At 34.4% G+C, this 12,171-nt stretch overlaps 1 protein-coding gene across 2 annotated transcripts in view; it reads right to left on the reverse strand.

Moving 5' to 3' along the window:
- Sgcz (sarcoglycan zeta) overlaps positions 1–12,171 on the reverse strand; it is a 1,041,297-nt gene that overhangs the window by 126,447 nt on the left and 902,679 nt on the right. The gene's annotated exons all lie outside the window — the stretch shown is intronic.

A 12,171-nucleotide genomic window follows, 5' to 3' on the forward strand; every position in this document is an offset into this window, starting at 1 on the left:
AAGCCATTGATTTCAAACCAAGGTGGACTTTTAACTAGAAACATTTGACAAGGCCAGACAGGGCACAGGCTTAGGTTACAAAAAAATAAAAATCTCTGTAATCTAATGCTCTGGTATTTGCTTGTTTCTAGTATTACCAATATTTAATATACACTGCTCTTAGCTTACTAATCCTGTTAGTACATATATCAATCTTCTTTGAAATGTATTCAAAATACAGTTTTATTTAAGCAATTTTCATTTGGAGGCCTTCCAACATTCATGCCTTTTCTCAGTGCATCTATTAAACATTGTTTATAATTTTGTATCTGTGTTTCTCAGACATTGGAACAGCACATTATTATTAAAACTGCAATGTATCTTTTATTATAATAATGACAATACTTTGAGCATTGAATTAAATCAAAATTGTGGCTTTAAACTGATTTGGTTTCTAGGTTTTTAGCAAACTCAATTCTCTGCCTAAGGTTTGCCCATTTCTTAACATAGTTTAAATAAGTGAAGTATACTAGGGAATTAGGAGTCACCTGATACTCAGAATTTTAGAATTCAATATGAAACAATACAGAGATCAGCAACTTTAACTCCTCACATGCAGAATACTGAGTGACAAACTCATGTGCCCATGTCTAAATGGGTCAGAGTTAACAATACTGGTCTCCTGATTCTTAGTCAAATTTCAGTTAAAGAACAATTGCCAATATTCAAACATTTCGAAAGTGCAAGCACTCCAATCAGCATAAAATAAACCTGAAAGATCTCAACCCAGAGTTTCTCTATTGTGTGTTCTAACCCATCCCCTGGGTTGAATTCTTCCCCATCCCTTCAGATAAAGCATAGTCAAAACTCAATGAGTTTTCAGTATATTCTCAGGAAACAGGAAATGAAAAGTTCTTCTTGTAATAATTAATGTAACTAATCACACTGCCCCTCCTATCCTCACGGGGGCCTCCTGACATAGCTACCTTCACATTGAAAGAGGGCAAAATAGTTTTTCCTTTTTGGCCACTCAGCACTTCTACTCCTCTTTTATATCAGTATCAGAATATGGGAAGGTTTGGAGGAGGCATAGGGCATAATGAAGTATTAATGACTTCATTAATACTATCTGAGACTGAAGTTAGCACTCTTCACTCATAACAGTTTCTCAGAGACAATGCTTATCTTTCCTGAAATACTTATTTCCTGGTTTCACCGGAGACACCTCCAAAGGTTGGGGATCCCTCTCCTGTAGGATGTTCCTATACAATGAAATTTTTCTTTTCTAGCTTATGATTGAATGTTGTTTCCTTAATACTCAACCCCAGTGCTCACATTATACAGGTTACTTTACCTCTATAAGAGGTAAGACAGCATTCTTCATCTGCCAAACTCCGGGGGTGAAAACCTTCCCAGTGTGCCATTTCTCACCTTTAAATCTCTCAGGCTGAGTTGATAGCTAATCCAGTAGGTCTCTAAAAGGGACATAGATCTATTTCTCTTTTGGAAGAGAACAGAGCACATGTATGTAAAAATCTTCCTTTAAAGCCTGTACCTATGTGCCTTTAACTTGGATGGAAATTAGGAACAGTATTATTTTGATACCTCTTTGCCACTCCTGCATTGTAGCTTCATATCTTATTTTTGAATGTCGTGCATTTACTTGAGCTCAGCTGAAACTGGGATTAAAACAATTCTATTTAGTTATCATGTGACAGCTTCTTAAGGATCTTATAACATTCATATTTGTATTCCCAGTGCTAAGTACAGTGATTGAAAATAGCAGATATTCATTCAATAAATTTTCTTAATTATCAAAGTGATTGTTAATTTAAACCTGTGGCATGTTTTCTGAGAAAAAATATTTACTTCTCTCCCCTGAGTTCAATGATAAACATTTCACCAAATATTAATAATTTTATATGATTTCTATCACTGGACTCTGCTACTGCCACACATTTTCTACATCCACAGACTTTATTCAGATCAAATGAGATTTAATAACTCCACTCAGTAAGAATCAATACAGCATTCTATATTTGTTTACATATCGTTCCTACCTGACTGAAGGGTCAAGTTATAATCAATTTTTATAATCAATCAATAGATGAATGATTACAAAAAAATCATAAGTCACTAAGATGCTAGTATGCTGGTGGCAGGAAAAAGCACAATGTGTGGGAAAATAAACCAGGAGAATGCAATGGAAGGATTGGCTGCTTAAGAATTAGTTCTTAACATGAATTAGCTCTGCTGATTTTCACACAGTGTAGATGTCACTAGCAGACATGAGTCTCCTTCTCCCTATTTAGTCCTCTATATTTTGTAGCCAACCTAGAGTTACTCAGTAGTAAAAGTATGTAGGGAACCACAGTATGAAATTGCAGGTCCATAAGATTCTCCTGACCAAGTATGCATAGCTATTATGCAACTCAGGTCAAGGTTAAAACGTCTCAAAAGAAGAAGAAAGACTTAAAATATAGTGACAGAATTTCTCAGGTTTCTCTATTCTCTAGATTGTTATCATTTAAACAGCTTGTATCCTGACAATGAGATAGAAATCTATTGATATAGACTTCCTATTGCATTACTGAATATACTTCTCAATGCTGTGTCACATATTTAGATTGCCAACGATGGGAGTAATCTATGAAGATGTCATAAAATGAGGTTGGTTTGCTGTGACCTACCTCTGCTTGGGAATTTTTGTTTGTAATACACTGGAAATATGCAAAAAAAAAAAACACCTGAAGAATATCAGTAATAATCCTCAAGGTAGTTTTAAATAGTCATTCCACAGAAAGCATGGTAATTGTTAACCTAAATGCTGAGAAATATATGTCTGTCTCTTGATAATTTAATATGTTAAAGCAAAAGGCTCTAGTTCTCAGTCTTAGACATTTAACAGTGAGATGACTTTGCCAAATGAAAGGACAGAAAGATATTGCTCCACTTCTGTTCTTGCTATATAATTTAACCTTAATTGCAGTTTTAGGTTGAATTCACTACACATTAGAGCCTGAAGTAAAAGCTTATGTGCTCACAGTTTATTAGGGGCCATACATTCAGGCTGTGCAGGAGACTGGGTGGGAGTGTGGGAAGCAATGACTTCACCTTTGGTTTATATTGAGAATTAAGATAACAGGTGCTCCTAAAGCAGGGCATTCTAAAATTTAAAAAAATATTAAGCAATTTGTGATCATCTGGATCACAATCGCAGACAGCCAGGTACTCAAAAGCTAAACACAGTGAATTGTAGGATACTAAAACAGAGGACTTGCATATGTTAAAATCTTTAGAAGGGACCAACTTTTTTCCCCTGGATTAAACTTTCTTTTTAACTTACTATGCAATAAAGAGGACAAGCATATTGTGGTAGTAGACTAGGTTAGATGATTACACAAATTTCTTTATTTTCTTTGAAATAGAAATTGAATTTGAGTCTATTAACAATAATAAAAATAAAGATGTATGAAAATCCCTGATTATAGCACATGCTATCAGGTCACAGTGTTAGATATAGCTTCCTTCTCTGTACAAGTTTTATAAATTTAAAACTGTGTGTATTATTACAATTAGACGACAGATGAAAGTCAACCTTTGTATCTCCAACATAGATTTGCAGCTATAACAGTACTCATGTAGTATTTGGAGACTGACATTTCGGAAAACACATTGTTAGTTCTAATCTGAATCCTCCTCATGTGTTATATTCCATTTTTGTTAACTTAATTCTTTGAGAAAATGAAGATCAGGCAGTCACTGGCAAAATCCTATTCTTTAATCTATTTACTAACATCTTTATCTTACTCTAAGTGATCTAGGTCTAAATAAAAAAGTTAAAAATCTTTAGGTCTTTGCTCCACTCCTTTCATTTTGTTGATGTCTTTTTGAATTGTAGAAGACATGGAGAAATTCATTTTTGAGCCATATGATTTGGGATTATGGTCAAATGAGATTACATTTTAATTAAGAGGCAAAATAATCTAATCTACTTTTACAGGTGTAAGCAGAAAACTATATACACAATCGTCCATCATTCTCAATTACAATGACATAAAGATGGGTGATAAATAGAATTGTTCTATTTCAAATCCATAAAAACAATTTCTGTGTTATAATATTATGAAAGATGGAAAGCATCACATTAGTAATCTTAAACATTTAAAACTAGGTAAAAATCTAATCTCATCAATGTAATATGGATGCCTTAGAGCAGAGTAGGAGGAAAATGATTAAATGTTTGTATAATCTCAAGATAGAATTTTAATCCTTTATCTAATGCTCTAAATTCTCTTCTTTAAAAGGAAAGAATATTTCTATCACTAGATATCCTAAGGGACAGGACTAAGTGCTATTTTATTATTAATAATTTATCCATATAAATAAGATTTTAAGAAGAATATTGCCTTGACATCTTTTTAGTACTATCGTTCCTGAGCCATTAAATTTAAAACTTCTAATGGTGTCTTAATGGTACTAAGAATTTATATGTTGTCTTCATAAGTAGTAAGCAATGACACTGCTTATTATTCCCTTGTGCGTAGAAAGAAAATTGTGTGAACTGACTTTGAACATCTTTGAAAAAAGTAACTTATGCTTGTAAGACTTTTCTGGTGTTGGTATGTCCCTTTCTTCAGTGCCTAATATATATGTTTTAGTTTCTCTACCATGCTTATAATAAAGATCATTTTCTTGGCCTGCTATTATATGTATTGAAAAATCATTGGGAAAGAGGTAAGAAGAAAAGACATGAGAAAGAAAGGAAGAACATCAAACACCCTGAAGAGTAAAAAGTGATTCTTATGATTTAATAACCATATCCTTCCCTAAGTAAGTAGGATGATATTCCAGATAAAATAAAAAAAGTTTCCTCTCTGCTCATATGTATGTTTCATCACATCTGTGAATTTTGAGAACTTTGATTATTTACATTACCATAATGGTACAAACGAATTTGTATTTGCATTCTTGGGATGGAATCCTAGCTCTATTAGTTTATAAAGTAAATGAATTTAATACAGTAATTTCAAGTACACACCAATGAGACACTCTTTTCAATTCAGTATGAATGGTATAAGCATATATACCTAGTTAGGTATTTTTAATAAATGAGATAATATGTCTACATGATATGAATGAGAATTCATTTCATAATTTTGTATGTGCTAGGCAATACCTCAAAGTGTTTTGTGTACATTTTTAAATACAATGTTTATAATAAATTATAAACTTTGGCCTCATTCATTCTAATCTTCAGTTTTCTATGTGTTATTCCTAATTTTGGGAAATATTTTCATCCATAAGAAAGTAATTCTTAAAATTTTTATATCACAAACTTCTGAGAATCAGATGAAAACTATCACTTCGCTATCTAAAAATCAAATTTAATATGCATGAAATTTTGCAGGCAATAGGATTGGGAACTCAAATATATAGGTTATCTAGTGATGTATAAAATGTTAACTTAGATGTTACATGCTATGAGAACAGAAATAAGTTAAAGGAAGTACATAGGCTGCTTCCTGTTCTCTCTATTTTATCAAAACAAGAAATCCACTAAATGTTGATTGGACAGCAACCATAGGAAGGATCAAGAAAACTCTTAAATACCTTAAACATTATTCAGAACATTCGCCTCCCCCTGTTTCTTGAGTAGCTAGGATTAGAGGTTTGTACTCAGATCTATGTGCTTGCTAGGCAGATGCTCTACCACTTGAGTCACTCTGTCAGCTCGATCATTCTTGGTGTCAGGGACACTTAGTCTCTGATTTACTTTGCTTCCCTACTTACTACAAATTTTCACAAAGTCTCAGCTACTCACTTTTTTTTTTGAGACAGTATTTTTCTCTGTAGTCCAGGCTTCCATGAAACTCATAATCCTCCTGCCTGAGTCTCCCAAGAGGTGGGATAACAGGCATGAGCCATCATGTAGTCTTCTCAGCCACTCATTTCTATGGTCACGTACCAAAATCAGAAAATAGACAACAACATTCCTAATCACAAGCTGAAGCTTTACTCTGTTCCCAGCAACCTTCTCTTCCATATACTTATTGAAGGGCCCCTACTGCAATATGTTGCTCTTTTTATCATTTTGTTTTTAAATGATACTTTACCTGTAAATAGTTTGATTTAATTATTGAGTAATCATTGCCTCTAAATTAAGTTTTACATTTAATTTTAGTTTTGATATTGCTGACTTTAGGCCCATTATCTTACTATTTGATTTCAACTTAACCAATCTATAAATCAATCTCATTTTAAATAGTGTACATCTGTTATTTAAACCAAACAAGTTTTTCTTAATTTTCAATATTAGTCTTTTTCATTTTAGAACATGTCACTGACAAAAGTGTGTGAATCTTTACTATTTATACTGCTATATTGGTGTGAACTTCGTTAGGCTTTAAGAGCTTGTCTGTTTACTCTAATGATGAGATCATCTGTATGTCTTATCATGCTGTTTTCTATTAATTTTTGATTATGTGTTTCTGCTTCTTTCTTTGCATGCCCACTAATATTAATTCTGTGCTGGACATAGGTATCTCCATGCGATATTTTCATCACAGAAATTTTTTCATTAGGTAGATAGAATGAAGGACATACTTCCTTGTCTGGGTCAAGGTTTTAGCTTTACTATATCTCAACCTTCCCCAGTCAGTCCTTGGTCATGTTCCTCTGAAGATTTTATTAAGGGACTGATAAATCTCTGACTGTTCCCTGTATGTGTTATTCCTTTCTTTCCTTTGTAGGCTTCTGAGCTCCATTTTAGTCTTGTACCCTCCAAGACTGAAAAACTTCCAAATGTCTTAAGTGGAGAGCCACCTGCATGTTTGAAACTGACTTCCTCCTTGTATTGCAATTTTGTACCAAGAGATCAGGGATCAGTGTTCAGAAGAGTCCTGCTTGAGCAGGGAACAGGGGTTGTGGTACCTGTGGGATGGGGGAAGAGGTGAGGAAAGGCTGTAGGAGGGTGAATATGGTTCAGATACTGTGTACACATGTATGTAAATGAAACTTCCAGGAAGGGGATGGGGTGATACAGGGGAATGGTGGAGGGGTGAATTCAATATGTTTTGGATGATATATTATAAGAACTTTTGTAATTGCCACAATGTACCCCTACCCAGCACAACAATGAAAAAAAAAAGAGAGAGAATGAGAGATCTTTGCTTCCTTTTTCACTCCTGATCCCACTAAGTTGTAAAGGAATTCACCACTCTCTCTTGCTTCCAATTATACTTCTATCAAACATATTCAGAATATGTTTTAGATGAGTTGGGAAATAGTTTTAGCAATGAGATTTCCCTCTAGGACTTAAAGTATTTTGAAGCGTATTCTGAAACTGTGTCTGAGTTTAATATAAAGCAGTACTGTGTATCTGAAAAAATAGCAGACATTACAGGAAATTGTTCCTTGAATTACTAACTCTATTGTCATGTATTAAACACATTTGATCACTTCATTTTTGATGAATGTATTAATATTATACCAAGTTTATCTTAAGTTATTTTCAAAGTTTTGATTTTAGAATTAATATTGAATAGTACAATAGCATAGAGTGAGTGACTGTATTCTTAGGCTATTTTTCCAAAAATAAATCTCTTATCAGGGCAGTGTTTGAATATTTTTAAAGCAATTAAGACATACATGAAATTTCTCCTAGAATGATTTAAAGAATTTATGTTCTCATTATCATTTTGTGAGGGTTTGTATCAACACAATAGCAAATTCATTAAAAATTCATTTGCAAATTTAAAAAATGTGATTATGCCTTTAAGACCAAGACATTTTTCTTAGAAAATAAGCCATTAATTCCAAAGGTAGGCATCTCTCCCTTTCAATCTATATTGGAACATTAGGTGGCAAGCTTAACTAAATATTGTTTATGACCTAGGGGAGTATGCCTGTATTTGACTTTAATATTCAATAATAATTAATGGCTTAGACTCCATAAAGATGCACATATATTTATAGATTTCTCCACATTAAAAGTAGTCATAATTCATATTTTATTACCCTGTAAGATATTAATGACTCTAATCTAGCAAATTTATTTGAAAATGTCTTCTGTGAAAAAGATCAAAGTATAGTATATATGGAGACAGCATAATGAAACCCGTCAAACATAGTTTGAAAAAGAGGGGAGAAGGAAACATAATGGAGTGGGTCAACTTGTTCAAAATACACTGTACTCATGTATGGAATTATTGTCACAATGGAAATCCCTCATATTATTAATGTAAAGTAATTGAAAATGATGTAAAATTTAAAAATATATTCACATACATCCATACCCACAAAAAGAAAATGTCTGTTAATATACTATTAACCTTGTTATTTTTACTAAGTGTTATTCACAGCAGCCTTACCATCAAAATGGTTATCGTTCTAATGAGGTAACAAATGTGTATACATGTATGCAAGTGCAAAAATGGTACCTGCTGAAACCATTCCAGGAATGGGGGGAGTGGGGATAAAGTAGAACAGTGGAGGGGGTGAATTTAAGTATGATCCATTTGATACATTATAAGAACCTTTGTAAATGCCACAATGTACACCCACCCAATACAGTAATAAAAATAACAAACCTTTGGCATGATCATTTTTACATTTGTATGAAACTCAAGTTTTCAGTATTAACGAAATATATTTTAAAATTTTAGTGGTTTCACCTATATACCAATTTGGACTCAGGTACCAGAGCCCATTAAGTCACATTGACGGGGAGATCAGAGATGGCGACTACAGGGAGGAACCAGACAGTGTGAGATGCTGGAGCCACACTTGGCAGAAAAAACCACCAAGAATAAGCAAAACTCTGACACCCCGAACTCCCAGCCTGCACAAAGCTTCTCCATACCACGTTACACTGAGAAACCAGGAGGGCTCCTGCACTGCCAGAAGCTGACTCCAAACCTGCTTGAGAGACATAGACCAACAGGTGAGCAAATAAGCAACACGCGTTATTCCTACAGCCACCCCTGGAATAAACCAGAAGAGTCCCTTGGACAGACTGACCTCCGCCCCACCAAAAAAAAAGAAAAACTAAATAATAAACAAGGAACTGAAAAGGACATGCAGCAAAGAGGGTAGGGTGCTTTGTGTGCACCAGAGAAGGGGGGGAGGGGTTAAGGAGCGGAAATCCACATGAACATTTTGCAAACAAGCCTGCAAATGGAGCCTGCAGGCATGCCCCTCCACTGGAGAGAGGAGAGGGGCAGCTCTCCAAGCGAACTTTCAGTAAACAAAGCCTGCAAAAGTGGATGGCTGAGAGTAGGTGGCAGATGATCCGCTGCCTGAAATAGGGCAGATAGTGTTTCACAAAACTGTCTCCTGACCCAAATACCTGGTGAGACAACAACAGAGGTACTGCTTAAATACCAATACCAGGACTGGATGCTGAAGGAGTAACACCAGAACTGCTAAGACTGAAACTTCATTTTTCCTGAACCTGGAATTTCTTTTTTCTTTTTTCTCTTTCTCTGTAAGTGCTTGCCTTTTTCACTGTTGGTTAGTACACCCTCTCTCCCTATTGATTTCTTTGGTTCTTTATTTTTTTTCTGTCTTTTCTTTCTTTCTCTTCTTTCTCTTTCACTCTTGGTCTCATTACATTTACTATTGTAAGATAGATAATAGTAAATTACATACAGAACAGGGACAAAACAGCCCCAAGTGGAATGATGGGAGGAAGAAAAAGGGATGGAAACCATTCTCCCTCAAAATTAATTAGTACAGGATTCAGAGGGAAATGAAGAAAATGGATGCCTAGTTCCAGACCCCAACAAAAAAAAGATAGACTATCACAAGGAACCCTATGAAGCCCACAAGAACATTCTGAAAGAAGAAATACTGCAAGAAATTACTGAGAATTTCATGGAGCTGTTACTAGATAAGGTCAACCAAAATGTACAGAAGGCACTCAAGAAATTCGAAGACACAAAACAAATAAGTGAATTCATAGATGCCCCAGATAAATACCAAAGTAAAAAAGAGAACATCATAAATAGAGAGATAAGTGAATTAAGGACAAATTTGACAATATTAAAGAGGAAGTGACACATGAAATAGAAAACCTCAGGAAAAAAAAAAAAAGAAACATAAATATTTGGAAGGCCACTCCAGCAGACTAGAACAGCAGAAGATAAAATCTCAGAACTTGAAGATGAAATGGAAATTAAAGGAAAAACTGAAGAATTATTAGTCAAACAACTCAAAACCTGTGAAAGGGATATGCAAGAACTCACCAACTCCATCAAAATACCAAACCTGAGACTCATGGGCATTGAAGAAGGAGAAGAGGTACAAGCAAAAGGAATGCACAATATATTCAACAAAATAATAACAAAAAATTTCCCAAATCTGGAGAAAACCTTGCCCATTCAAGTACAGGAAGCCTCTAGGACACCAAATAGACTTGACCAAAATAGAACTACCCCATGACATATTATCATTAAAACAACAAGCACAGAAAATAGAGAAAGAATATTGAGAGCTGTAAGAGAGAGAAAAAGCAAATAGTATACAAAGGTAAACTCATCAAAATCACAGCAGATTTCTCAATGGAAAAAAAAAAAGCAAGCAGAGTATGGAGTGAGGTCTTTCTGAATGAAAATAACTTCAACCCTAGGATACTCTACCCAGCAAAACTATTATTCAAAATAGATGGGCAATAAAAATCTTCCATGATAAGCAGAAGCTAAAACAACATATAACCACTGAGCCAACACTACAAAAGATTCTTTAAAAAATCCTGCACACAGAAAATGAAAGTATACAAAACCATTAAAGGACAGGCAATACCAAACCACAGGAGAAGAAAAGGCAAGAAAGTAGAGAGTAACACTGATTCAGCTGCACACAATCAAACCCTTAAACAACACAGACAACCAAATGACAGGAATCACCAGATGCCTATCAATACTAACACTGAATGTTAATGGACTGAATTCCCCCATCAAAAGACACCGATTGGCAAACTAGATTAAAAAGGAAGATCCAATAATCTGTTGCTTATAGAAGACCTATCACTTTAACAGAAACAAGCACTGGCTTAGGGTGAAAGGCTGGAAAAACATTTACCAAGCCAATGGTCCCTGAAAACAGACAGGAGTAGCAATATTATCTTCAAACCTACATTGATCAAGTGAAATAAAGAAGGACATTCCATACTAATAAAAGGGGAAACACACCAAAAGGAAAAAACAAGTATCAACCTATATGCACCCAACGTCAATGCACAAGTTGCATCAAACATACTCTGAATGACCTAAAAACATATATAGACTCCAACACAGTAGTAGTGGGAGACTTTAATGCCCCCCATCACCCATAGTTAGGTCACTCAAACAAAAAATCCATAAAGAACTCCTAGATCTAAACCACATCATAGATCAAATGGACCTAACTTATGTCTACAGAATATTGCATCCAACTTCTACACAATATACATTCTTAGCAGCCCAAGGAGCCTTCTGCAAAATTGATCATATCTTCAGGCACAACACAAGCCTCAACAAACATAAGAAAATAGAAATAATATCATGCATTCTATCTGATCACAATGGATTAAAACTAGAACTTAACAACAAAAACAATAGTAAAAAACATGCAAACAGTTGGAAGTTGAACAACACATTGCTCAATGATTAGTAGTTCATTGATGAAATAAGAGAGGAAATTAAAAGTTTCCTGGAAGTTAATGAAAATGAAAACACGACCTACCAGAACCTATGGGACACAGCAAAGGCAGTCCTGAGAGGAAAGTTTATAGCCATGGGTGCATATAATAAAAGGACAGAAAGATCTTAATTCAATGACCTAATGATAAAACTCAAACTCCTAGAAGAACTAGAATAAGCAAATCCCAAAACAAACAGGAGAGAAATAATAAAAATAAGAGCTGAAATCAATGAAAAAGAAACAGACAAAAACATACAGAGATTCAATGAAACAAAAAGTTAGCTCTTTGAAAAAATAAACAAGATTGACAGACCCCTGGCAAATCTAACTAAAATGATGAGAGAAAAAACCCAAATCAGTAAAATCAGAAATGCAAAAGGGGAGAAAACAAAAAACACCATGGAAACCCAGGAAATTGTCAGAGATTACATTGAGAACCTATATTCTAATAAATGTGAAAATCTTGAAGAACTGGACAGATTTCTAGATAATTATGACCATCCAAAATTG

The sequence above is a fragment of the Castor canadensis genome, chromosome 14 (genome assembly GCF_047511655.1).
Source record: "Castor canadensis chromosome 14, mCasCan1.hap1v2, whole genome shotgun sequence".
Lineage (NCBI taxonomy): Eukaryota > Metazoa > Chordata > Mammalia > Rodentia > Castoridae > Castor > Castor canadensis.